The sequence below is a fragment of the Pteropus medius genome, unplaced genomic scaffold (genome assembly GCF_902729225.1).
Source record: "Pteropus medius unplaced genomic scaffold, Ma_sr-lr_union100, whole genome shotgun sequence".
NCBI lineage: Eukaryota > Metazoa > Chordata > Mammalia > Chiroptera > Pteropodidae > Pteropus > Pteropus medius.
The window spans coordinates 17,284,023-17,311,845 of NW_024352787.1; the positions used below are offsets into that span (position 1 = coordinate 17,284,023).

General features: G+C 34.5%; 2 pseudogenes; both read right to left on the reverse strand.

The window, feature by feature from the left end:
• Window positions 1-773: 773 nt before the first annotated feature.
• On the reverse strand, window positions 774-892 carry LOC120591935 (uncharacterized; annotated as a pseudogene).
• Window positions 893-23,174: 22,282 nt separating this feature from the next.
• LOC120591453 (actin-related protein 2/3 complex subunit 4-like) overlaps window positions 23,175-27,823 on the reverse strand; it is a 102,765-nt pseudogene continuing 98,116 nt past the window's right edge.

Consider the following 27,823-nt stretch of genomic DNA (forward strand, 5'->3'; position numbering starts at 1 on the left):
ACATTCCAGGTCATTTCCAACATATATTTTTTTGGTTCCTCAATTTGGGTTTAATTCCCTGTGGACACACAAACAAGCATTTCTCAATCACCTGAAGATCTTGCTAATATGCAGATTCTTATTCTATATGTGTGGCCAGACCCTGAGATTTTGTGCTTCTAACCAGCTTCTTGGTGATGCCTCTGCTTCTGGTTCCCAGAACACACTTTGAGTAGCAAATGTGTAAACTGTATACAGGCTTCTGCCTACTATTATAGCCTCTCCTAGAATTTGTCCCCAAACCCCAAAAGAGCATAGAAAACTCTCGAATACAGGCAGGCCTGTCTTTGTCAATAAGTCATAATAATACTGACATTGGGGGAAAAAATACACTATTCATTTATTTTTCTCTTTGTATCTACAAATGAAGGACCTTCAAATACAGGAGGAAAGTTGGCTCAGAGAATTGTATTCTCTTTACCAAAATTTTTTAATCCTTTGAGTTTTTACTCCAAGACAGGTGTACTATGCCTGGTACTATTTTTCTTGGAGGATTTCCTTCTGTGTGCTGGGGTGACAAGCCATATTTGCTTTACAATATTATGTAAAAGCTAAAGTAACTGTCGACTTTAAGAAAACATTGGGATTTACTAATGTGAAGTGTCCATACCTCTTTGGAAGAAGAAATATAAATAGATACATTCTTTTTTTTTAAGCGAGGCAACCCTTGGTTGACCTCACAGATTACAAAGACCTTGTCAGCTTACAATACCTTATTTTTTTTACATTTTTTACGCCTACAGCACCTAGTCTTCCTAGGTAGTCTCCCATTCAAGTACTAACTAGTTCCGACTCTGCTTAGCTTCCGAGATCAGATGGGATCGGGCTTGTTCAGGGTGACATGGCCATAGGTTAAATAGACACACTTTTGAAAAGCAGTTTGGTAACATGTCTTATAACACATATAACAGTTTTGTTCTTTAACCACAATAATGTGTACTGAAGAAATTCCAAAATATATGGGAAAGCTTTCTACACAAAAATATTCATCACAATATTATTACTTACAGAGAAATTTGGAAACATGTTAAAGTTTTAAAAATTATGTAATGGTTAAGTAAATCACACAGCAACTTAAAGGAATATTTTTTCTCTGAAAAAATGTTTTTGAAGCAATTCTTATAACATGTAAAGTACTCACGACATCATATTAAATAAAATGCACTATCATATGGGCAGTTTTTACAATTATGAGAAAAGAAAAAAATGCACATGTTAACAGATATACATTATTTATGAAATGTAGTCAGGTATATTGCACAACTCCAGAGAGTGCCAATTGCAGAATTTATGTGACTAGTACTTCCTGGAAGTGGCACAGTGTGTTAACTTGTACTGCTGAGAATCGCAACCCTGTTAATAAACTACAGATAGAAAACAATCGAGAATGAGCATACAAGTTGTCAGTAGTCTTTTGTCTTTGAAGGTTGAGATTATGGTTTTTTCCCTGATTTTTCTAAATTTTTCTGTAATAAGCATGCTTGCTTTTTAAAGCAATAAATAATATTATATTAAAAATTAAAGAAGTAAACAGACCTAACAGTTTGTTTTCCTGTATTTCTTTGTTTTAGTCCTCTTTCAAAGAATATCAAAATGCATTCTATAAATCTTAAAATAATGAGTGTTGATATTCATTTAAATAAATTGGAGGGGGGATTTGCTATTTTTTCCCCCTAATATGTAAGGCATAGGACTGGATTTCTCTCTGAAGCATGGTAAAAATTAAAAAAAAAAATCCTTACTGAGTACTAGTTATGTACCAGGCACACAACAAAGTGTGTTTACACAGCTGATCTCATGTGATCTCAGCTTTGTACTGTGGTAGTATTGCGATCACCATTTTAAAGACCAGGAATAAAAAAAAAAAAAGATATGCACCAATGTGACCATTCTCTATTGGTTTTCCCATTTTACTTTCTTCTGGTTAATGGTGAGTTGGAGGCCACATTAATGGGGTGAGACTAGGGGGAAAGGATGGGTTGAGAAATTCTCACTTGTAAGAAATTGAGATTTGCTCCACAAGAACCAAAGGAATTTTTCTAGTCAGAGAGGATCAAGTGGAGCAAAATAATTGTTTATAAAGAATTACAGTTGGAGAAAGCCTGATACTGATATTAAGAGAGTTGGACTTGATGACCACAGTTCTCTTCTTACTGGCTGTGAGATCTCAGAAGAGTCCCTAATCTTTCTGACCCTCAATGCCCTTCAAGGTTATTGAAAGACTCAAAGGAGGGAACAGAAACATCTCTCTGGGGTCACCATGAATGATGGCTGTAAGTGGAGGTGGTGATTATCAGCCCCGCCCCGCCTCCCCCGACACATCTTGGGCATGCAGCAAGTATCTTACTCATCCTATCAGCAGTCTAAAATGTAGGATGCAGAGGTAATTATAGGTCTAGTATAATTGTGTATGGATAGTGAAAACAGGGAGTCTGAGAGTTCTCTGAGGAAAGAAACATCAGCAAGAGGGCTGAGACCAAGAACAGTGTGTTCCTTGTGGAACGCTCTCCTTGTGAGGGGCCTTGCTGGAGAAACTGTGAACTGACAAGAGAAGTACCATATCTTCAGTATCTCTCAGGAAACCTGTCCAAGGAAGAACAAAGAGAGAGGACTAATGCAAGTGAAAGAGAAAGTGCTAGAATCAGGAAACCTGGAAATTAGTTTAGGTCCACCCACTTTAACACTAGGGGATCCTGAGCTAATCGTTCTGCTAATCCAGACCCCAGTTTCCTCATCTGCGGAGTAGACTAAGCCATCTATAAATTCAATTTTAGCTTTACAGTTTTGTTATGCTTGCTTTTATGAAACTTTTTGTCCAATAGTGTTATAAGATGATCAATAAAAAAATATCTGGAGTATAATTAGAAGAGCTTACGTGCTAGTTGTGAGAGCTTTCCAACACTTGCTTTTATGATTATAGTATTGCCATAAAATTTTCCTATTCTTTGTTGCTTGAAAGGCTAAACAAAATGTTTTTTAACATAGGATTTCTTAAGCATTTTTTTAAAATATCTTTTGATATTTCATCATATTGACTGAAATGATTTAAATATTTTTAAAATTTAGTTTAACTTGCAAACCTGAATTTAAACTCAATTTTAAATCCAAAGCTCAGGAGAACAGCTCTGCTTTTTATGAACACATAGATAGATGAAATTTAAAATTCAATTTTACTTTCTTTTTTCTCAGGTAAGTTCTTAAAAAAAGAAAATTTACTCAAGTCCATAGCTCTGCCCTTCTGATTTCTAAATTTAACAGTCAGTTTTAGAAGAATTTGCATACTCTTGAATAAATGCCACTGAAGGGGTAAAGTGGTTTAGTAAAACTACTTATATGCAGATCCCCTCCTAAAGTGCCCTGTGAATAGCTTTTATTAAGGAAGATTAAAATTGCTCATTATCCCAAAATAACTTTGGTGCATGTGATGTTATAAAAAAAGCATACACCGTAATCAGTTTGACATTTTTGGAATTTCGAAAGGTAATTAGGCTCTCTTTCTTGAAAAAAAAAAAAATCTGCTATTGTGAGCATTTCCAGTAAAGTGTAATCCTCGTTTTCATAGATCTTTAAGGTCGCATTAACTTATCTCTAAAGTCACTGATGCTAGTACATGGTCAAGTACAAGGAAATTCATTTTTAAAGGGAAGATTGATGACACAAACTAGAAGGATATTTGAGGATAGACAACTTGGGAAATTCATTGTGGATGCCATTCACTGGTCTATCTCAGCATGTTGTGATTAAATGCTAGACTTTGGAGTTTAACATTCATGGAATCAAATCTAGTCCACACATTAGGGTATAGCCTCAGGAAAGCTACTTTGCTTTTGTTGTCTCAGTTTTCTCCCGTGTAAAAGAATGATGATAACTAAAGGGACCATATGTCCCAGTGTGCCCTTGAGAATCTCTATTTATGCTTGTTGTCAGGTTTAATTATTAATAGTGAATTTTTCAACTCAGTTTGTCTCAGTTTGACTGATAAATTACTAGCTAACTCTAATGCAAACCCTGGTAAGGTTGTTTGGAAGATTTGCTCAGCACGATTCCTGGCACAGAATTAGCACTGAACATATCCTGCAAAATACAGGCTACTCATACTTACCTCCTTCCTAAAGCTATGATGAGGACAAAAATGATATTCCATACAAAGGATTAAGCATATGGCACAATTGCTCAATAAATGTTAGTTACTGTTACTTATTTTGTGATATTTTACTCGCCCTGAAATACCAGTGAGTATGGAGTTCATATATAGCTAGAAAATTGGAATTAGTCAAAAAGGCTATAGAAGATCTTCTAAATGACCTATGCAAGAATTTCTAGGTCCAACAGGTTTACTACAGATGAGCCTCTTTAGCCAAAGTGTATCCATAGCCTGAACCAACATACTCAAAGATGCCTTGAATCTAAAAAGGTAAAGAAAACTTGATCCACTCAAAGTCTCTTTAGAAGACCTGAATGATGCAATATTTGGGCCTGACTCACAGCTTTAGACAAAAGATAGAGAGGAAAGCCCAGATCTTAATCTAGGTGTTCTTCTCATTGGTCACCTTTATGGCAGATGACTTTAACATCTTTAAATAAAAAGATTTTTTTTTTAAATTGTAGTTTAAAAATACTACAATCTTTCTATTTCTAGTCCAGCATTTAAAGATCTCGGAAGTCACCACTTCATCCTAACAAACAGGTAAAAATCTGAACAAAGAAATATTGATAACTTTTTTTTACATCTGTCAAAGAAGTCAGATCACAAGGCATACTACTGCATTCCATAGAGAAGATAGATAAGAGGATTGAGAGGATCACAGCTGATAGAAGCAGAAACTCATGAGCAGGAACCTCATGGAACCAGTACTGGGATAGGGGAACCTGAACTATTATTGAGGAATTGTTGGAGGCTTTGGGTGAACATTTATGAAAATTAAGAACTCTAGTGGGCAACTACTATGGCAAACAGTATGAAGGGTCCTCATAACACTAAGAATTGAATAACCATATGACCCAGCAATCTCTCTTCTGGATATTTACCCCCAAAAACCTGAAAACATTTATCCACAAAGATATATGCACACCGATGTTCATAGTAGCATTATTCATGGTGGCCAGAACATGGAAGCTACTGAAGTGTCCTATGACAGATGATTGGATAAAGAAGTTGTAATACATATATACAATGGAATATTACTCAGCCATAAGAAAAGATGAAATACTGCCATTAACGACAATGTGGGTAGATCTTGAGATAATCATGCTAAGCAAGATAAGTTAGATAGAAAAACTTGAAAATTATATGATTTTACTCATATGTGGGATATAAAACTTAAAGCAACAAACAAACATGACAAAAAGAGACTCATGGACATGGAAAATAGATTAGTGGTTATTAGAGGAAAGCGGATTGGGACCAGGGACGCAGATAGGAGTAAAAGTGGTCAAATGTTTGGTGGTGGAAGAAATCTAACTTGGGTAGTGAACACACAATGCAATATATATATATATACACACACACACATATGTACACACACACACATATGTGTGTATATATATAACATACTGTTGAATTGTACACTTGAAACTTATTTGATTTTATTAATCAATGTCACTCCAATAATTTTTAATTAAAAAAAAGAACTTTAGTGGGAGTAGATGGAAAATGCAAAACTATAAAACTAGAAGATAATGGCAGAAAAGCTTTTGGGATGGTGATTACTTTTAGATGAAACACAAAAGGCATGATCCATGAAAAAAATAATTTGTAAGCTAGACTTCATTAAAATTAAAAACTTCTGCTCTGCTTAATGCATTGCCAAGAGAATGAAAAGACAAGCCACTGACTGAGAAAATATTTGCAAAACACATATATTATAAAGGACTGTTGTCCAAAATAAATAAAGAACACTTAAACTCAATAATAAGAATAAGAAATTAAAAGTTTTAGTTTTTTTCTCACACCTTGTCTGATGCTTTTCTTTTCTTTATGCAGATACAGATTTCCGACGTCATTTTCCTTCTTTCTGAAGAACTTCTTTTCACATTTCTTGAAAAACAGGTCTACTGGCAACAAATTCCCTCAATTTTTGTTGGTAAGAAAGTCTTTATTTGTCCTTTACTTTTCAATAATAATTTCTCAGGGTACAGAAATCCAGGTATTTTTTTTTCTTTTTTCTTTTCTTTCTCAACACTAATTATTTCACTCCACTCTGTTCTTGCTTGCATGGTTTTTGAGAAGTCAGATGTAAGTCTTACATTACTCCTCTGTAAGTAAGGTGCTCTCTGGCTTCTTTCAATATTTTTTTCTTTATCTTTGATTTTCTGAAGTTTGAATATGGTATGCCTAAGTTCAATTTTTTTGGTGTTCTCTGAAATTTCTGGATGTGTGATTTGGTGTCTAACATGAATTTAGGTGTATTCCTCAGTCATTATTGCTTTGAATATTTCCTCAGAAACTTCTTTTTCTTCCTACTTGTACTCATATTATATGTATGTTGTTATACCTTTAGTTGTCTCACAGTTCTTGGATATCCTGTTTCTTTTTTTTTTTCATTCTTTTTTTCTCCTTGTTTTTCTAGTTTTCAGCTCCAAAGTAGCCATGTAACTACAAAGTGAGGAAGAGAGTAGGGATTCCAAGTTTCGAATCTCCCACCTGGAGGTGTGGGCTGAAGCTCCAGAACATCAAAGGAAGGAGGTTGGAAGAATTCTCCCATTGATGGGAGAGTCAGGACAGACAGTAAAAGCACACAGTCCAGAGCACAAAGATCGATAAACAATATCCAATCTTTCCTGTTCTTCTTCACTCCCAAATTCTCATGTATTTTGAATAATTAATTTTTACCACAATATATGTGGACAAGTGTGCTCACATTAATAAAGCCCTCATCAACATATCTGCTTAATTCTCTTCAAATATCAAATATAAATTCACAAGGGCAAAATTATTCAACTTCCCTCTTTTTCATTTCTTTGTTTGTGTAGACTGGAATAAAATAATCTGAATTTTTAAAACTATGAAATGAAAGTCAAAATCTCTCTTTTATGACAAGGAAAGCAAATCCCCAAGGTTAAATTTCATGCACAGGTCATGCAGCTGGTTAGTTACAGTTGAGACTAAAACCAAAGTTCCTGACCCTTAGTCCAGACTCCTTTTTCCTGTGCCAAAAGTTGTTTTAACTCTATACCACGCATTGTCTATTGACACAGCCAAAAACGCCAGCACATTGTATTACCATTCAGAAAATTAGATGCTAATGTTCTCAAAAATCTTATTCAATATATATATATATATATATATATATATATATATATATATATATATATATATAGTTTTCTTCCACATTCATGATTTTATTCCATTTACATGTTTCCGTTACTCTTTCTTGGGGACATATCCTTGGAAAAGTCTTTACACTGAGATTCTTGAGAGACACATTAAACATTTTAGTAACTGGGCACCCTTACCCCCAATTGAGCTGTTTACCTTTGAGTGCCACCCAATAACTAATATTTTAACATGTCTGGAACAGTACATGGAACTGCTGCTCTTATAGGTGAAAAAAATATGCAGCCGGGCTGCACGCTTCCTTAGAAGAGTGTTCCATGGCAATCTTTGTTGAAATATATAAATATTAAATGCATAACAGGGATCATGGAAACTACTTTAAGGCAGTACCTAGTTCCCATATTAGCAATAGGAAAAAGTTACACATGTAAGTTGAGATATCCCAATTTATTTGGAGAGGATTTTCTATGGGATATTGAAAATAATGACCTTCAAAAGCAATGTAATCACTTAGACTGCAAAGAGAATGACATATTTTAAGAATAAAATTTATTCGATAAAATACATTTTGAAATGTTCATTTTAAGTATCTGATGGAAAACTCTTGAGACAGCAAACTATGCAGGAATGCTTTTAGCTACTGCCTGCTCAGCCAGACTCCTTTAAGTTTCTTTCTCCAGGAGAGTCGCTCTTTTGGCTGCTGTTGCCTGCTCATCACATGGACTCCATTTGGAAGCTTGGCTGAGACAGTCATCACGAATAAAAAGGGCAGGGTGTACAACAGCTAGTTGGAAAAGTCAGGAGGAGATATTGGGTGTGGGAATGGAAAATGGGAAGGTAGAATGATCAGACTTTTCCAACATCAAACCACAGTAGGCAGCATCACAGATGTGTGAAGTTCATGTAAAAATAAATAAAATGAGAGGGGTTGAGATTTTCATGAGAGTGATCTCTTTTTAAAAAAATTTTTGTTGATTATTTTCCTATAACACAGTTATTTATTATAGAACACAGTTTTGTTGTTTTTACAGAATTAGAATCACACTGTACTTAGAGCTCTGTTACTACCACTTAATGATTTAATATGAACACTTCCCCCATGTAATTAAATATTTATTTTAATTATTTTAATGATTTTTATGGAATTCTACTGGTAGACATTTATTTATCCATTTTCTTATGGCTAAATATTGAGTTTTTTTTTTTTTAATTTTGCAATTACACATTATACTATGTTGAAGATCTTGGCACACATCTGATCATTTCATTAAAGCCAATCTTCAGGTAATGAATTTCTGATCACTATTCAGTAGAGATCAATTCTGAGAGTTGTCTTTTTAAGTACACACTGTTCAGTAAGTCTCATTTGATTATACAAATATTTCAGGCTGAAGATACACAGATAAACCAATAAAACACCATTGAAAGAAGATAGCCTGGTCTTTCTCTGTTGGGAGCTTACTCTTTAGTAAAGTGACATAGATAATTGGCAAAGACACACACTAACAACAAGATAATGTCAGATGGATAAAGGTGTCCTAAAGGCAATAGAAAGGGTACTATTGTACAATAAACTTTCAGACTGCTTAAACCAACATACATTTATAGCAGAGATATACAAAGATGCTCATTTTCTCAAATCTCTGCCCAAACTTTATGTTATCACATTTAAGATCTTCACTTTCTATTTTAACTTAATTTATTTGATCACTAATGAGGAGATATATATATATATATATATATATATATATATATACACACACACACACACACACACACACACGCACACATACACACACACATACATACATACATATATAAATTAGTGTTTGTGGTTTATTGTCAATTATATGGTTGTATCTTTGCATATTTTTCTATTGTGTTGATAACTTTTCTTATTGATTAGAAGAGCTATTATGTTGAAAATATATTTATAATTTTTCTTTTAATTTTAATGAAGTGTTTTGTTATGAAAAAGATATATTTATATAGCTAAATTCATCAGCTTTTTTCCTTTATAGTTTTCTATTCTTTTTTTTTTTTTGCCAAACAAACCATTGTTGCTTCCAAGATAACATAAACACTTAAGTTTATTTCTAGTTATTTTTATGCTCTAATATCTTTATATTTGTCTCTTTAATTCATTTTTATTGCACTGCTCTAATTTTACTATTTCCCAAATCACTAACCAATTGTTCTACCATTTTCTGTAAAAATTTTTCCTGCTACTTTGAAGCACTACTACATTATTATATTTTAAATTAGTGTATGTACTCAGGTCTGTCTAGATTTCCTATGCTGCCATATTGACTGTCTGTCTATTCTTCAGCCAGAACCATACCTTGGGCAACTCTTGGTTTGGCTTAGTTTCTGTTTGAATAAATAATGTGGTAGAACTAGGTCTTTTAATATAATCATCTTGTCTATCATCTTTTTCTGCCTTTTAATCTGAAGAATGGGTCACGAAATGCTTACTGACTGTTCAAAAAGGGAGAGATGGGAGAAGTATGAGAAGAAATGGAAAGGAATTAACATTTTTTGTGTGTATTTACTTCAGGCTTTGCACAAGCCTGCATATAATAAATCTCTAATCTTATAACAATATGAATGCTATCATCACTGTTTTGCTAATAAGGAAATTTTTTCTTAGAGAATTAAATTAAACAAGATCACATAGTGAGTGAGAGGTGGAATTGATTCAAACTAAAATCTATCTGACTTCAACTTTCATGCAACCTACAGAGATCTAATAAAAGAAGTGGGAGAGAGGACCAATGTCCCTGGATGCTAGTCCATGAAGGACTGTGAAAATGTAATCTTTGTCACTCTAGTGCTACTGTAGGGAGAGGACTCAGAACCACATCATTGCCTTCAGGTGCCTTTTACCCTTGCTATGCCAGTGTATATTACACAGAGACAGGATGTGTAACCCACATGGCAAAGAGGTCATTTTTAGCATTCTCTCTAGCTTTAGCTATGTAACTCTGGGTAGTTATTTTTTATTTATTTTTATTTTTTTGTATCACTAAGCCTCAATTTTAGAATTGAGGAATAGGAATAAGAATAAAGTAGGAATAAGAGTAGTAGTTCCTACGTTGTGAGGATAAAGTAGTCATAAAACAAAGTTCTTGGAGAGTGCTTAACTAGTAGAGGGTTCAATTCATGTTAATTATTGTTATCACCATTATTAGTATTTATTGTAACATGAAAAATAAGAGCAAGGTTAAGATGGCATGAGACTGGATAGATAATGTCAGGTAGAGAAAAGCGTTAGCATAATCTGGGAGCTTAAGAGCTATGTGGAGTTGTAAGACCTTAAAGAACAGATCTAAACTATGGATGGAAGGCTCAAGAGAGATATCAGGAGAAAAATTGAAGGGAATTGGGAACCTGAAGCTAGATGAAGTCTTCTCCCCCAAATTTTCCCAAGCCTGGTTTCTATCAAAAGAGAAAGTATTTTTACTACTTCAAAAAATACCTAACACTTCCCTTCCAGGATTTGAAATCATTGTTGTCTGTCATTAGGAAGCTGATTTGAGAGTGGGGAGGGATGCAAATACTATATATTTAAAAGACTCCCAAAGCAATGACACATCCATTCATGTTTCATGCTTTCATTCAGTGAGCATTCATCATAGACTGGGAGAAAGTTATGAGTATGCTGATAAAAATGTCATAGGACACACTGTCTGTGATACATTAACAAGAAACTACCAATTTGTACTTGTACATTTCTTTAAGCATATACATGCTTTTCAAAAGACTTACAAACATTAATTACAAACATCTCAAAACATGAATTATTGACTATTTCAAAACAAATTTAATACTTATCATCATCCTAAAATCATCTTTTAAAAGAGATGAATCTTGTGTTTTATTTTTTATTTATTATAAGAAAGATACTCCCTAAAATTGCCTCGGAAAGGAGGTTTTCTCATTTAGCTATACAGGGAAATAGGATCTCAGGATTCTTATCCATGTGGAACCTAGGCTTGATAAAGCCAAGCAACTAAGATTTACAGAAGAAAATAAATTGCAAGAGACTGGGACAAAATGATTTGAGAACCAGGTCAGCAACTTCTGTTCTCAGCAGCGGGAGTCTGCTGGTAATTTTGCTAGCATTCTACTATTAGAGCTACCCGAAAATGCCCCTCTGTATTTCCTTACCTCTGTTTTTTTTTCTGTTTCTCCTCTTTCTACCAGTTCAGGATTTACTTCATAATTTCTTAGAGAGAAAAATCTGATTTTCATGCCATGTCTATTTCGAAAGAATATTATTTTAAAAGTCTCTGCCTGCAAGGAAACTATATAGCTTAATATGCACTTGCCCACAAAATTAGGAAAATATTCTTTGCATATAATAATCAAAGTTGAAACTTCACATTAGTGAGCCTCTTTAAAAATTGCATATAGCTTTCCTCACAAAATTCTGTAAATAATAAATTAACAGTTATAGTCAAGATGGCAGAGTAGGGGAATGCTGTGCTTGCCTCCTCCTCCCATGACCACAATAAAATTGTAACTACAATATAGAACAATACCTGGAGAACCATCCAAAGACTAGATGAACAGAAGTTCTATAACTAAGACTATAAAGAAGACACCTTGAGACTGATAGGAGGGGCTGATACACTAAATGGACTGGCCTGACACTCACATGTGGCAATCAAGAATTGGGAGAGCTATCTCTTATGCAAAGTTCCACCTGAACAGTGAGGGGTCCCAGCATCACACTGGGGTCCCCAGTTTGGAGCATCAGTGGTGGGGAGAATAGCCTCCACAAAATCTGACTATGAAAATCAGTCAAATTCTTCTGTCCAGGTGAGACAGAAGGCAGCTGGAAACACAGATGTACTCTGAAAGGGCCCTTGCATAGACTCTCTCACTTCCAGGCACTCACCTTGGGCTTTGGCAGAGAGACAGTGGCTGGGGATGTGCCAGGGATATACAAAGACAGACAAATACCATATGATCTCACCTATGTGTGGAATCTAAAGAACAAAATAAAGAAACAAACAAAACAAAACATTCTCATAGATGCAGGGAACAAGCTGGTGATTGCCAGTAGGGAGTGGGGCTGGGGAGCTGGGTCCAAAATGTAAAAAGATTAAGAAGTACAAATTGGTAGTTCTGAAATAATCATGAGAATGTAAAGGAAAGCATAGGGAATATAGTCAATAATATGGTAATATGGTAATAATAATATGGTAATAACTATGTAAAGTGCCAGGTGGATATTAGATTAATCAGAGGGATCACTTTGAAAAATTACGTAAATGTCTAACCACTATGCTGACAGTTGAAACTAATATAAAATAATATTGAATGTTAGCTGTAATTGAAAAATGAAAAAAGGAGAAAAGAAAGATGTAGGGGAATAAGAGGTTCAAACTTCCAGGTATAAAACAAATGAGCCATGGGGCTCTGTATAGTATAGGGAATATAGTCAGTAACATTGTGGAAGCTCTCTATGGTGTCAAATGGTTGTTAGGCTTACCATGGTGATCACTTTTTTAGGTATATATATGTTGAATAACTATGGTGTATACTTGAAGCTAATACAATATTGTACTTTAACTATATTTTAATATAAATCTTTAAAATCAATCATCAATCAATCACCAGTTTTAAGCAACCCTCACCCTGAAAAAAAAAAAAAAAGAATAAATGAACAATTGAACTGATATCTTTAGAACCTTAGTGACTCTCTAAAGATAAATTTGGAGTTATTAACATTTTTTTTCCAAGAAACAACAAAAGCAGTTTAAATCCTATATTAAGAGTCACTGCTAAAGCAATGACAAGAAGAAGTCCACAAAGCTGCTCCATTCTGTCAATAGACTGAAGAAAGCATTGCATACGTGGCCTTCAGCATGGGTCATGTCAGCCCCAACTCTAGCAAAACACAAATTCTTGCATGACAAGGCCTGGACAGTCCCTCTTGATACCATAAGATCTGGAATGCTGAACTTTGGAATCACAAGGGTCTGTTACTTTCCCAGTAAAATAACACTATAATTTAGAGATTGGAAAATACTTTCCCAAATGTAATCTTCTTTGGGACTAAATTGTGTTGAATAGATTTCACCCTTTATTGTGAGGAGGCTGGATTATGGTCCCTGGGAAGCCCTCACTGAGGAAGCATTAATGGAGCCTCAGAGGGAGGGTGAGATTTGGATTAGCAAATAGGAGAAGGGAGAGTGTTCTAGGAAAAAATATGGAAGTGTAAATTGACCTTTTAAGGATATTGAGTAGGAAGGAGGCAGCCCAGTTTGGCAAAATTTTTTGAATTAAATGTGACTTATGAAATCACATTGTAATCTGGAATAGTCCACATGATAAAAGGCCATTGAAAGCCAAATTGATAAATTTAGATCTATAATATTTCTATTATAGATCATTGGATAGAACATTGGTATGAAGAAATTATTAGCCATTTCATTTTTTTACAAATCATGAGTCACTCTCTTTTGGGTAAGCTCCTAGATCTGGCCTAAGGATTATGTGCCCAGGCTCTTTCGAAGGAATACTCTTTTACTACAAGTTAAAGTGACCGTGATTTTATGAGAAGCTCAAAATTGTGAAAAAGAGTCAGCTCACCTAAGAATTGTTCAGCTATATTTATAGCATATTGTCCCATGCCTAGCACAGTCTCATGCAGAGAATTCTCTAATGCATTAATTTTTTTTGTTCTGGTAGAGTATATAGATTGCAGGACTATTTATAATTGTATTATTTGTGTGGTGTTGCTAAATATTTGACTGTGCTATACTTTCGATCATATAATATATTCTATATATGTAGTAAAGTATCTGATTAGGTCAGATTTTATTTTAATTTTTCCTTGGTAGAGGAGGGAATAATGTGAAGAATTTATTCTTGATATGAAGAATTTAAAGGCTGCTGAGAAATGAGGGGTCAGAGAAGCCCTGGACTTTCTGTTTTGGGAAGAAAAAAACAAGATTACTAACATCTTCCCTTCTGATTTAAGTAAGTGTCAATTGTGATGAAGAAAAATAAAAATTCTAAACTAAACTCATAAAAAGAATAGAGGCCTAGACACAACTAGGCCTTTGCCTGGGTCTTGTGAGCAAGACAGCATAATTTCATGTTTTCAATGAGTGGATTTGGAAACTGATCATATTCCTGGGGGCTGGCTTACCCTAAGGAAGGGGCTGTGGACAGAATCTAGAGTTCTATCGGAGGGGCCCAGGTCAGTTTGCTATGGAACTCCCTGGACTGAACGGAGCTCCAAGAGAGAGAGCTCCTCTGCCCTCACACATGCAAGAGCCACTGTAGAGCCACTGAGAGGGAGCAACTCTGTGACTGGCAGCAATAGGCACCAGAACTCAACTCCAAATACAGAGAATCAGAAATGTCCCTGGGCAATGCTGAAACAAACAGTAATTGAGGAATATTTCTTCTTGTGGAAGCAAGTGTGATGACTTCCAGATTCACCTGAGTGGCAAGAAGAAACAGAACTGGTTTCTTGATATCCTTAAATATCAAGAGTATTATTCCCTAATAATTGTAGTGGAAAGGAAAAAAGAGAAAATGAGAACAAATGAGCTTGAATTGCTGCCAGTCTGACCAATGGGAGCTTTCTGATGTTTATTTGAGTTACCACGGGGAGGCCACATTTTGTACCCCACAGCATAACATGAGGCAACCCAGCTAACAGGTTGCAAATAAACATTGATGATGTGCACAGTAAGCCCATCTCACTGTGTCTCAAGATTCCTGGGAAACCAGAAAAATAAACTCACCTGAAGTCTAAATAAACAAATACGTAATGATGTCAATGGAGTTAAATGAATAGACAATGTGATGGGTAAATAAGAAGTACAAATCAAGATTTGCTGAAGGTATTATAAAGTTTCACTGCATTATTTAGGACATTAAGATTATCAAATAACCCTAAGTATTTCAAATCTCTCTCCTTGCATGCTTGCATATAATGCTAAAATTTTCCCAGGAGTCATATCCTATGACTTTTATTAGTTTCTAATGAATTAAACCATTAATTTTCAAAAAGATTTTTCCAAAAAAATATCTAAGGGCTAGTTATTCATTTTGTGGATACTTCCTTTTGTCTTTCTCTTTTTACATACTCATTTTTTACAAACTGATCAAAAGATGAGCAATAAATGTAGAAACCATAGAACAATGGTTCTTGAATTGTAGTTTTCTAAAAGTCACATAAGGTCTTGTTAAAAATGAATATTCACCTATTTTTCTGCTCCCCACCCAATTTCCCACTACCTGCAAAAACCAGACATTGTGGTCCTGGGAAAAGAGTAATGATTTTGTATTTGAAATATACATCCCAGGTGGGTCTTGATGCAGGTGCTCTCATTCATGATCATGCTTGGAAAATATAGCAAGAAACTTTGATTAAATAGCTTTAACAGGTCTACTATAAAGTTTAGTGAGAAAACAGAGTAAAGGATTGCTCATCTTTATATTTTTGTATAATAATATACAAATCCTTATTATCTCCAAAATCAGGTAGGAAAACTGAAGTATAAAAAATTCAGGAGTTATTAAAATGATAAACAGATATTTTTGTGCTCAGAAGAATGGAATTGCAGCCTGCTCTTTCTGGGGCCTGCAACCTTCTATGATATAAACTTTGCACACAATAGGATGACAACCAAGTGTAGATCATTTTATTTTGCTTGTACATGTGGTAGTACATTCTCAATAAAAATAACAACTGCTTCCTTCCTTCCTTCCTTCCTTCTTCCTTTCCTTCCCTTCCTTCCTTCCTTCCTTCATCCTTCCTTCCTTCCTTCCTCTCCTCTTGCTCCTGCTCTCTCTCTCTCTTTCTGTCTCTTCTTCTTTCTTTTCTTTTCTTTCTTTTTTTTTTTTTTGTATATCTCCTATCTTGATGTCTGTGCCCCAGTGAGAATTTCTCATTTAGTTTTCTGGTTTTCTGTTCTACAAATGAGCAGGTTTGCTTAAGAAGGAATTACAAGCTGTTTAACTAATCAGACTCCCCTTCTATTTTCTACCCGGAGGACTAGATCTTGTTGTTTCCAAAATATTAGTTCATAGTTCTGTAGTTTTCATCTTTACTCTGAGATAAATGATTAGTAGAAAAATAAGGACAGAAGCAGAGTTTAATTTCTGCTCACATATCAAGTGCCTCATGCCCTCCAGTGATTTGCAGCATTGAATTGTGCTATTTTTCACTAGACACTTTTTTCTGCCTATGCTGCTTCAACAACACTGGTCATAAAAATAACTGGGTCCATTGAGGGCATTAATAGGCTTGTAATTTTCTGGCTGCAAGAGAACTAGGCAGGATCTTATGTACTTAAGCCAGGATTGAATTAGAAAAATATTTCTATTGCTTTCCTTTCCGTTAAATCAGTGATTCCTTTTGGGGGGAGGGGCTGTGGCATTAGAGGTGGGCTTTATCTTAAAAAAATTACTGAATTTAATATATATTTATTCATTAATTCATAGAGCAGGAAATAGAATTTTTTTAATTAGCTCAAACCTCTGTGTATTTTCTCTCCTTTTTACTTGTCCAACAATCCAGAAGATTTCCTATTTTTCAAATCAAGTTACACCATCATTTAAGCTTAAGTTTTGAGAATTGAGATGGAGAAATTTTTCATCAGTTGCCTAATTAAAAAGTGCTCTGACATTGTATTTTGTTTAATTATTACAATTTTAGTTGAACACTTATATTAATTAAATGAACACAGCCTGAGGTCAAATGATATTGCACATTGCCTGTAACTTAAATGAAATTTAATATTTGTTTAGTCAATAAAATAACTGTTATCATAAACCAAATTTAAAATTAAAATAATTGGTGTATGGTGTACTGCTTCTGTGAAAATAATGTCATCTTCCAAACCATAAAATATAGTCTTTTCCTCTGTGTGGAAAAAAAAAAAAAGATATTAGTGTGCAGAAATGACAAACATGTATGCCTGTTTTTATATCCGAGGTTAATAGTTTGTGTGCACAAGAAAAAGTGATGGTGAACACTGAGACCTAGCACAGATTCCAAAGTTTCACCAGATAATTCTGATGCACCTCCCTCAAAAATAATGTGTGTAAATTACTGCATATAGAATTTTGAATGCATTTCTGTGTTCAGTAAAAAATAAAGTAAACCTCTTATAGTCAAGAACACAAACAAACAAACAAAAACTCCACAAAACTGAACAGATGGCTATAAGCAGGGAGTGAAGAGCAGTAAGCAACAGGGAAGGGCAAGAGTGTCTGAAAGTACATTTCCTTCTTAGAGATGAGATCCCAGGATTAAACCTTCTGCTGGCCTTAAGGTGGAAAAGATAAACTTGAATATTTCCCATTAAGCAGACACCTTTTAGAAGGTCCAAGATTAGGATATTAGATTGCTCCAGGATGATAGTATTGCCTTACTCTTGGCAGAAGCAAATACAAATCATATCTGTAGGAAAATATCCACAATTAGGCCTCAAGATTCCCACGGATTATTTTCAACACACATAATAAAACAAGACAGTGTGATTGGGACCAGCAGAAATCACAAATGATGGACCTAAATCTCCCAAAATCTTCTAAATCATCACATGCAAATTATGAAAGTATAACATGCTAAAAGTATAAAATAAAATTTTATAAAATTATTATGAAGGAATTATCAATGGCATTTTGAATTTAATAAATGAGCAAGAAGTAAGAGACTAAAAAGTCCACATAAGTTTGGAAAAAGAATCATAAAGAAGCATTATAATTGAAACATAACTTAAAATTAAAAAAAAAAAACTCAACTGGTGAGTTAAATAGTAAATTAAACATACCTGAAGAGAAAATTAGAAAACTATAAGATAAATTTTAATAGATTATCTGGCATGCAGCAAAAAGAGGTAAGGAGATAAACTACATAAAGGGTTTTAATAGATATTAAAGAGGGAATGATAAAATCTAATATCATTTTGTTTAATGTCCAAAGAGGACAGAATGGCAGAGAATCAATAGTTGAAATAATTGACTGGACTATTTTTTCAAAGTTAGTGAAAGATAAATTCATGTCTATAGGAAATTTAAGGTATAAACAAAAAAGGAATCCATCCACACTAACACACATTATTGTAAAATTACAATATGACAATTCCAAAAAAATATCTCAAAAGCAGTCCGTGAGGTAAAAAACAGATCGTCAACTAGAAATGACATTTAGATTGACAACTACCTGGAAACAGTGGAATAGTATCTTCCACTGTCCAATATGTTGAGGGAAAATACCCGTTAGCATATATTTATATATTTTTTCAGAAACTCACTATGAAATACATTTTTAGATAAATAAATATTAAAATAATTTATCATCAATAAATCTAAACTAAGAAATGTCTAAAGATTATATCACTGGTAGAAAAAGAAATTCCTGGAAAGATTTAGTAAACAAGAAGTAGTGTAAGGAACAATATAGGTAAATCTAAACATGTGTTGCCTGTATAAGATAATAAAATAAAAATGCCAAATTTATTTGGCTAATTAAATGGAAAATTTATTTGGATTAATTTTAAAAAACAGAATTAAGATATGGAGATCAGAATGAAAGTATTTTAAGTCTTTGATTATTTGAAAAGGGTATGTGAAAATAATTTGTTTTAGATTCAGTTAAAATTTCAAAAGAATTCACTATAACAATAGAAATAGATGAGGTAAAAAAGTATTTACTATAACAATAGAAACAGATCAGATAAGTTACAGAACACACAAGCAAGCAAATAAAAAAATTAAACTAAAAAAGTACATGAAAAAGTAAGATAAATTAAAAGCACGACTAAATGGTGGAAACAAATCCAAATAGATCAATAATCACAATAACGTAAGTAGATTAAATCATTAATTAGAACGTGGAGATTGTAAAAATAGATTTTAAAAATCTAGCTATATTTGTTAAAAGTCTCACTTAAAATATAAAAAGGTTAAAAGTTTAAAAGAAAAGAATGGAAACATTTACGTAAGGAAAATAGTCATCTGAAAAGTTTCATAGATGAAGATTTCTTCGGTTCCTATCTGTGGCTCCTATAGAAATCTTTAAACTGAGTTAGAATGTTTTAAGCACAATATTCTGAGAGTCTGTATATCCAGAGTCTCAGCTGACAGGTTGATTACATTTTATAATTCCTCACTTCTTTATATGGATGAAAACAAATTAAATTTCAGAAACTATCTTCTAATGCTTTGATCATTAAGATTTCTTTTCTAGTCAATTCATTCCAAAGAACTCTATTCTATCTTATTCTACCCTAATCCATATTTACTTCAAGGAAAACTTAATCTAATGTTAAAATTGTTAATTACCATTTTCAAGGGCTTCTCTTATATTTAAACAGTTCCGGTGAGATTTTGAGAAAATAGAAATTCACATATTAGGTTCCCCCAAATACAGAAAGAATAAGCGCACATTTATAAGGAAACCTAGCTAAATTAGGCAAAACTAGCAAACAGATAAATCTGAAAGCGTCTGGCCAACCAGAGAGATAGCCTCCAATCCTGGGACTTATACCTCTTATTAATCATCACATTATGTAGACACCAGCCTGACTAGTCTTCTGCCCAGGTATCAGATTCCCTGTTTTCAGGTCTATGTTTAGAGACTATTTATAAACAGTGATGCAGGAAGTAGATTATTACTGGAACTAGGTGGGCGCTTGAATACACAGGGCCTCAAAACCTAATTCCTACCTTTGTTCAATGGACCAAACTTTATCTAATTAGAAAAAATGACTGCTGATATCTGACAACAAGCTGATTCACCTCAATCCACAAAATGACTTGTTAGCTAACAATATAGAAGGTTCTAATATATCTGAATGATAACTAGGTAATATTCTGCAGCCTTCTGTCAGAGGGCTATTTGGCAATTGATATTCTTTCCCCCTGCTCAGTATCAATGTCTCAGAATCTAATCTCCAAAGTACAGGTAAGTGTTGATTCTCTAGTTCTAGATAATTTTGAACCAGTTATTGTGCTTTTGCTGGCTTCACGTGAAGCCTGGTAAAACAAATACAAACCACTATAGCATACATGTCTACATTGAATTATCTACTTAACTTTAGTCAATAAAATGTTATTACCATCTTGTCAGGAACTCTGTTCCATACCCTTCCAATCCTTACCACTTTGCTCCTCATCTTCTCTAATCCATCTTTCCATTGCTCCCCATCCATTCCCACTATTTTTGGAACCACGGTTTCATTGTATATGCTTCTCTGTTCTGCACATTCCATCTACTTTCCTGATTTATGTCAGTTGGTGCTCGCTTGGTGACACCATGTCCCTCAAAGCACTTTAATATAGTACAACCGCATATCTCTCAGTTAGGAATGGTATTAACCCCATTTCTGTGTGCTGCTGCACCCCTCTATCATGCTTAGTCCCTGTTCACTTGAAATTCTGTTATCCGGTAGAAGCCTCTCACTTTTCAATGGACAGACTTCCTAGAGCTTGTCTTCATCTGAAGTAGACTTTATGTTCACAGGCTTCTTCCTTCCCATTTCTGCAGCAACTCTAGTGACATTAAGGTCTGTAAGTTCAACACAATCAGTTCCTTCATATCTTTAACCTCAAACATTTTCTCCTTTAATCTTTGGCAGGGATAGAACTCGAGTCATCACATGAAACCCCTTTCTCTGACTATAATCATCTGGGGTTTTTTTACAGTTATCCTCCTCCTTTATTTTCACCGCCCTTAACCAAATTCACTTGAATTGACTCCAACAGTGAGCCCTGCCTCATACGACACCTCACATTTTATGCCAGAGGCATCTCAGTTGCCTCACCCTAGTCCTAGCTAAGGTTCTGTTTCATCTAAATTGTCAACCTATTATCCTTCTGTTTCACCCTCTAGGGAAAAAAACCTCACTTGAAATTAACCCAACTGACCACCTTCTCTGCTTTGTCTCCTACTGGAGATAAATCACACAACTACACATGCTGAATTAACTAAAAATTCAAGATTTTCACCCTGAATAGAGTCCTCAGTGTTGTCACTACTTCTAAATGTAGTGGTAAATTCATGCTACCATTCTCCACAGTGCCTATTTTCAATCTCTCCCTCCCTTCTGCCCTCTTGCTCCATTCTGGGGACTCTCAATTTCCACAGATTGTCTTGCCTCCAACTTAGTTGGAAAGTAGAATCTTTTGGTTAGGAGCTCTTTATCAGCTTCCTTCTCTTCCCATCTGAGCACTAGCCAGTCTTCGTATTGTCATGGTGATTCTTTGGTTCACAGCATTGACAATGATGATCCCTTTCTTTAAGTGTTTGCCAGGTATTTTTATCATCATTCCTCTTGCTCTCCATACATCTTGCCATCTAGCTCTCTCCTAGCAATCCAGTGGCAGTGCTTTCCAAGAGTCCATTATTGAACAGCTTCTGTTCTCATTCAACACACTTTGGCTGGGAAATATAATTTCTCCATAATTCCGAATGCCATTTTTATGCCGATGATTTCCATATTTATATTTCAGGTCTAAATCTCTCCATCTCATATTCCCTGTGCCATAGTTTGTTCCAATGGTACTAACTTACTGTAACAGGCAGCCCAAGATCTACATATGCTGCTTCTTCCATCTAAAATCTCTTCTCTTTTTCTGTTACCATCCCTTTATCTACATAACTCCTATTTCTAAGAAGCTTTCTTCAATCTTGCACCTCTGAATCACCTGTCTCTTCTATTAGCATTCTTAGGAAACTGTGCATCACCCTGTGAGAGTGCTCATCACCGTGTGCTCATGACCTGTATCCCTTACCAGGGATTACGCTTGCTGGGAATATGTTCAGTATCTAGAACAATGTCTCATTCACAAGTAGCATCCCATATATTTTGAAAGTAATGAATAAACAAGTGAATAAATAAACGTACTAGCCATAAGATATTCCTCAGGTCTTTGAACTCAGCCTATGTGTAAAACAGGGAAAATAATACTTTCTGATGCTAAAAATGTTAACGTGTAATTAAATAAATTAAGCCATGTGAAAGCATTTTGTGAGTGGTACAATTGTTTTATAGATATGGAGCAAAATATGGCAATGCTATGTTTGCCTTTTGTAGGCAATGAGTTTTTTCATATCATTGTGGTTTGTGATGACACCATGATTTTTCAACTGTCTCAAATTCAAGGTCAAGTAGCCAACTAGTTACAAAATTAGATCATAGAATTATTCAGTAATGAACTTTCCAGTTTTTATTTTTCTAGGATATTCATTTATTATTAACCTGGAAATCTATGCCTTACAAATCATAGTAGAAACAAGTACACATGTGAATCGTTAATGGTTATTTTTATCTAATAAATTATTATAAAATTTTCTTCAGTTTTAAGAAAATCTATTAGAATTAACACTCTGGAAGGAATAAATTTTATGTTTACTAAATCATATCTATTTTATGATGTGGTTATCTTGGGAATCATTGAGGTCTTTGCAGTTTAAATTTAATGGACCATGAATTTTAGTTTACAGACTTTACAACTTATTTTTTTTTTTATAAGCACAGAGTTAAAAACAAATCTGTCCTATCCCAGGGGGCTGAACATCAGAAACCAGCCTGACCAGGCACAAATGGCCTTGGGGCAGTCCACTGCTGCTTTGTTGCCAGCTAGCAAGCACACCACTCCCCTCCCATATCTAATGCCCAACCTAACCCAGTTCTCCTCTGCTGCTTCCACTGCTGCTTTGAGAATTAAAACTCGCAGATGCCTTCGCAGAATATTACATAGTTATCATTCAGAAATATTAGAACCTTCCATATGGTTAGCTAACAAGTCATTTTGTGGATTGAGGTGAATCAGTTTGTTGGAGACTGAGGTGGAAGGCCATGAGATACAGCCAGATGGTTTAAAATTTTTTGAGGACCTCTTCGGCCATGAAGCGGGCCTGGGTGTTGACCGAAAGCTTCACCTGGCTGATCTCCTTATTGGACTCCTCCATGAAATGGCTCACAAAGAACAGCAACTTTGTTTGTATATCTGCTCTGTGTGAAAGTTAGTGATCAGAAAACTGTTGTCATACTCCTCCACTGGTTTCCTTTGAAGGAGAAGGAAGTTCTCTGCTTGCATCATCATGAAGTGCATGAACTTGTGGCATAAAATCTTCTCAATCTCATCAGCCTGTTTCACAACAATGCTGAGGAAAACAGAGTTGTTAGAGCCTGCAGTCAGAACCTTTGCCTTACTCTGCTGATGGTCACAGGTTGTAACAGGAGCTCTTTGCTACTCCTGACTTCCACTTTCTGCTAGTTGTGTCGTTCCACGACCTGGGAGGAAAACTTCTCCAGGCAGAGCGCAGCCTGCAGTGTGGCCCACACGGCACTCAGGTAGGAGTGGAGAGAGGCAGTCAACGTTGGTGCTAGCTGGGCCAGAAAGCAGAAGTGCCACAACTTACTCTTTTGACCTTTCTATGAATCAGTTGCTACACTTATTGTTATAATCTTTGTATTGTTTTCATTTTTTCCACTAAAATATTCTATGAAAACAATATTTAAAACTAAAGTTATATATAGAAGCAGAGTCGAATCTCTATTTTACAATAGATTAAAAAACGCCTTATTTGTTATAAGAATAACAAAATGTAAATGTATTCCTTTTAGTTTAATTCTTTTTTTTACTGAGCACTTATGATTGTTGAGTAAAATGCAGCTCTTTTCTTGCTAGCATTTACTAAGTAAAACCAACCAAGAGATTTCATGGAATTCATAATTTATCAAGAGAAACAGATCTACTTTATAAGTGAAATTGTACTATAGGGAAGGTATAATAAATAAAGTAATTTGGAAGGAAGAAAAAGTAGTAGTTAGTTCTGCCTGGGAAAACTGGAGAAGTGTTAAGAAGTGGCTACTTTTAAAATGATTTATAAAGAAAGAATATGCGACTTGGAAACAGGTAGAAGAGCATTCCATATATAGAATATTTCTAGAGCCAAGGTATGAGGGTTTAAAGGGATATGATATATTTGGAAGAATGACAAATAAACTGTTATTCATAGAGCAGTGGTTCTCAAACTTTAGTGTGTGTGAAGATCATCTGGCTAGCTTGTTAAATCCAGATGGCTGATTCAGAAGATGTGGGGTGGGGCCTCAGAATTTGCATTTCTAACAAGTTCCCAGGTGATTCGAACGTGACTGTTCTGGTTAGACATCCACTGCACTTGATAAAAGTCAACATTATTTAGAGAATTTTAGAAGACCAGGTAAGAAAAAAAAAAAAAGACTGTAGCCAGATTATAAAGATAGAGGATATCCATGCTCAGGCATTTTTAGTTTATTTTAACTAATGGAGAAAAGCATGGTTGAATCTGTATTTTATGTTAGGTTAGATTTGGAGAAACCTAGAGACCATTAAAATGAAAAGTGCCATGTAAACAGCTTATGTCAGCTAATAAATAGGCAAAAAATTGGAAAAGAGTAAATATTTTAATAACAACTTACTTTGAGATTTCGGTTTTCTCTAATCTTTGCCGATATATTTATAAGCAAAAAAGTAAAAGTTACCAATATATAGAAAATGTCATTCTGTGCTGGAAAAAAATAAATTCTAATATAAGTAAATTAATTAGAATTTAAGATGCACCTTCCCAAGGGGACTTTTTTTTTTTAAGTTATAATGGTGGTTAGATTTTCAGACTAATTAACAAAAAACACCTTTAATACCTACTGGCCTACTTTACTGAGAGACTGAATTTAGGTTCCTGGAAGTAAGAGATTCTAGGGAAGATGAGGAGGAGAAGGAAGAAGAGAAAAAAGAGAAAGTCCTTTTGCTTTCCCAGGTGCGATTTTTTTGAAATAAAAAAGCTTAGAATCATTTCAAATTTTAAGGCCACTCTCCACAGTCCATAAAAATAGCCTCAAACAGCACCACCACTCTGTGCGGCCCCCTCCCAAGTCTGCCCTTTTTACCTATTCCAGCAGGTTTAGACAATTGCCTCTCTCTGTACCTGTCCACGGTCCCTGTCTCAGCAAGAAGAGACAGAGCTCCCCGCTGGGACACTGGGTTAGAGCTGAGAGCACATGTTACTTGAAATCAGAAAATCTGGGTTCAGCTATTGGATGTAATTCATACTGAATTTAGAATTTCAGTTCAAAATCAAGCTCTCTGATACTGTTTACACACCAAAAACAATGTCGTGAATTATTTTAACATAACAAATTTAGAGTGAAAACTTAATGAACAAAAGATATAAAAGTGAATTGCAAGCTGGAAATGGCAGGGCACAAAACTTAATTAATGTTAGTGTTATCTAATTTTATATTAAGAAAAAAGTTGATTTAACTAAATTACCTAAATGTGTGAATTTCTTTTTTTAATTTTTATTTTTCTAGTGAAAGTTGACATTTAGTATTATTTTATATTAGCTTCAGGTTTACAACGTAGTGGTTAGATACATGTAATTTACAAAGTGATCTCCTTGATTAGTCTAGTACCCATCTGGCACTATACATAGTTATTAAAATATTATGGACTAAATTCCCTATGCTGTAATTTACATCCTTATGACTATTTTGTTACTACCAATTTGTACTTCTTAATCTTGTCACCTTTTTCACCCAACCCCCCAATTCCCGTCCCATCTGGCATTCACCAGTTTGTTCTCTGTATCTATGAGTCTGCTTCCATTTTGTTTGTTTGTTTATTTTGTTCTTTACATTCCACATTTAAGTGAAATCATATGGTATTTCTCTTTCTCTTTCTGACTTATTTCACTTAGGATAATACCCTCTAGGTCCATTTACGTTGCGGCAATGGTAAGATTTCATTCTTTCTTTTTTATGGCTGAGTAATACTCCATTGTGTATATGTACCACCTCTTCTTTATCCAATCATCTATTGATGAGCACTTAGGTTTCTTCTATATCCTGGCTATTGGATCTAATGTTGCAGTGAACATAAGGGTGCATATATCTTTTCAAATCAATATTTTGGATTTCTTCGGATAAATACTCAGAAACAGAATTACTGGGTCATAAGATAATTCTATTTTTAATTTTTTGAGGAATCTTCATAGAATTTTCCACAGTGGCTGCACCAATTTACAATCCTACCAATAGTGCATGAGGGTTCTCTTTTTTTCTACATCCTCACCAACATTTGTGATTGTTTGATTTACTGATTATAGCTATTCAGACAGGTGTAAGGTGATATTTCATTATTGTTTTAATTTGCATTCCTCTGATAATTAGTGCCATTGAGCATCTTTTCATATATCCATTGGCCATCTGTGTGTCCTCTTTGGAGAAATGCAGGTCGTCTGTCCTAAATGTGTGAATTTTTAAAGAGCTTCCTCTAAAAGGTACAAGGTGTAGATTTATTTGATTTTAAAAAATCAAAGCAGAGTAAATGTCTGATGAATGAAATTTTAGGAATATAACTAAGCAAAATGGAAAAAAAGTTGGAGAAAAGGTATTTTTAGCCATTGAGAAAGTGCCAGGAACTATTCTACTATGGTTACTAAATTTCTCCTTGCATAAAATCGGACTGATTGTACCTGATCCTTTCCTACCTGCCAATGTTATAAGGAATAGTTTGTAAATGTGCGTAAGTACTTGGTACCGTTAAGATGAACTGTTCTGTATTATTGCTACTATTCAAGTTTATTTGACTTCAAATTTAAAATCAGATGTCTAAAATAATTAAATTAAATATAACCTATTTAATTCTTCTTTAATATCAATATTTGTATTTTTAATTTAATAGCGTACATTATTGCAAAGTGTTTCTAATGGTTTAACACTTATTGCTATGAGTTAGTATTTTAACCAGGGTAAGGGTTGACATCCAGTTAGGTAAGTATAAATTACACTTCTGCTAAGTAGAGCCCTTAAACAGACACTTTATTTCCATTCTTCCTGTATATCTTTCCTTATCTTAAGAAAGAAAGAAATAGAAAAATAATGGTATGCTTAGGAAAGCCTGGTGTCTTGTGGGAGAACAGAAAATCCAAACTGACTTGCAAGGTAATAGAACCAAAGACTGAAAAAAAAAGAGAGTGATTTTCCAAGATCACTAGAAGTCTGTTTTAAAGCTAAGTTGAAACAGGAAGGAAGCTGTGATTTCAAATAGGGCTTTAAAGTTAAGGATCTAATCCAAACTCTATTACTGTGCGGATTCTATTGTGATGGTAATGACATGTTGCCTGGGAAGTAGTGGTTTTACTTGAAATGGAGAAAGAAACTTGCCATGATTGATGTACCATATGAGGGTCAAACCACAAAATCACTAACTTGCTGACTGCCCAACTAAATGAAATTGGGTTGCTTATTTTCCTAAGAATTCTAAGTTTTGTATATATGTGTGTGTTTGCGGGATTACTTCATAAATTGAACAATTTTCTTTGTGGGGAGGGGTGTTACAGTTAACACTGGAGTCACTTTTTATGGTCACTAATCTGAATTAGAATTGTCCACTCACCAGTGCAATGTAAGACCACCCAAGTGGCCTTTGGTGGTTTACAGTAAGTTTCCTACATTTTAGCAACAGGCTATTGAAGGTAGC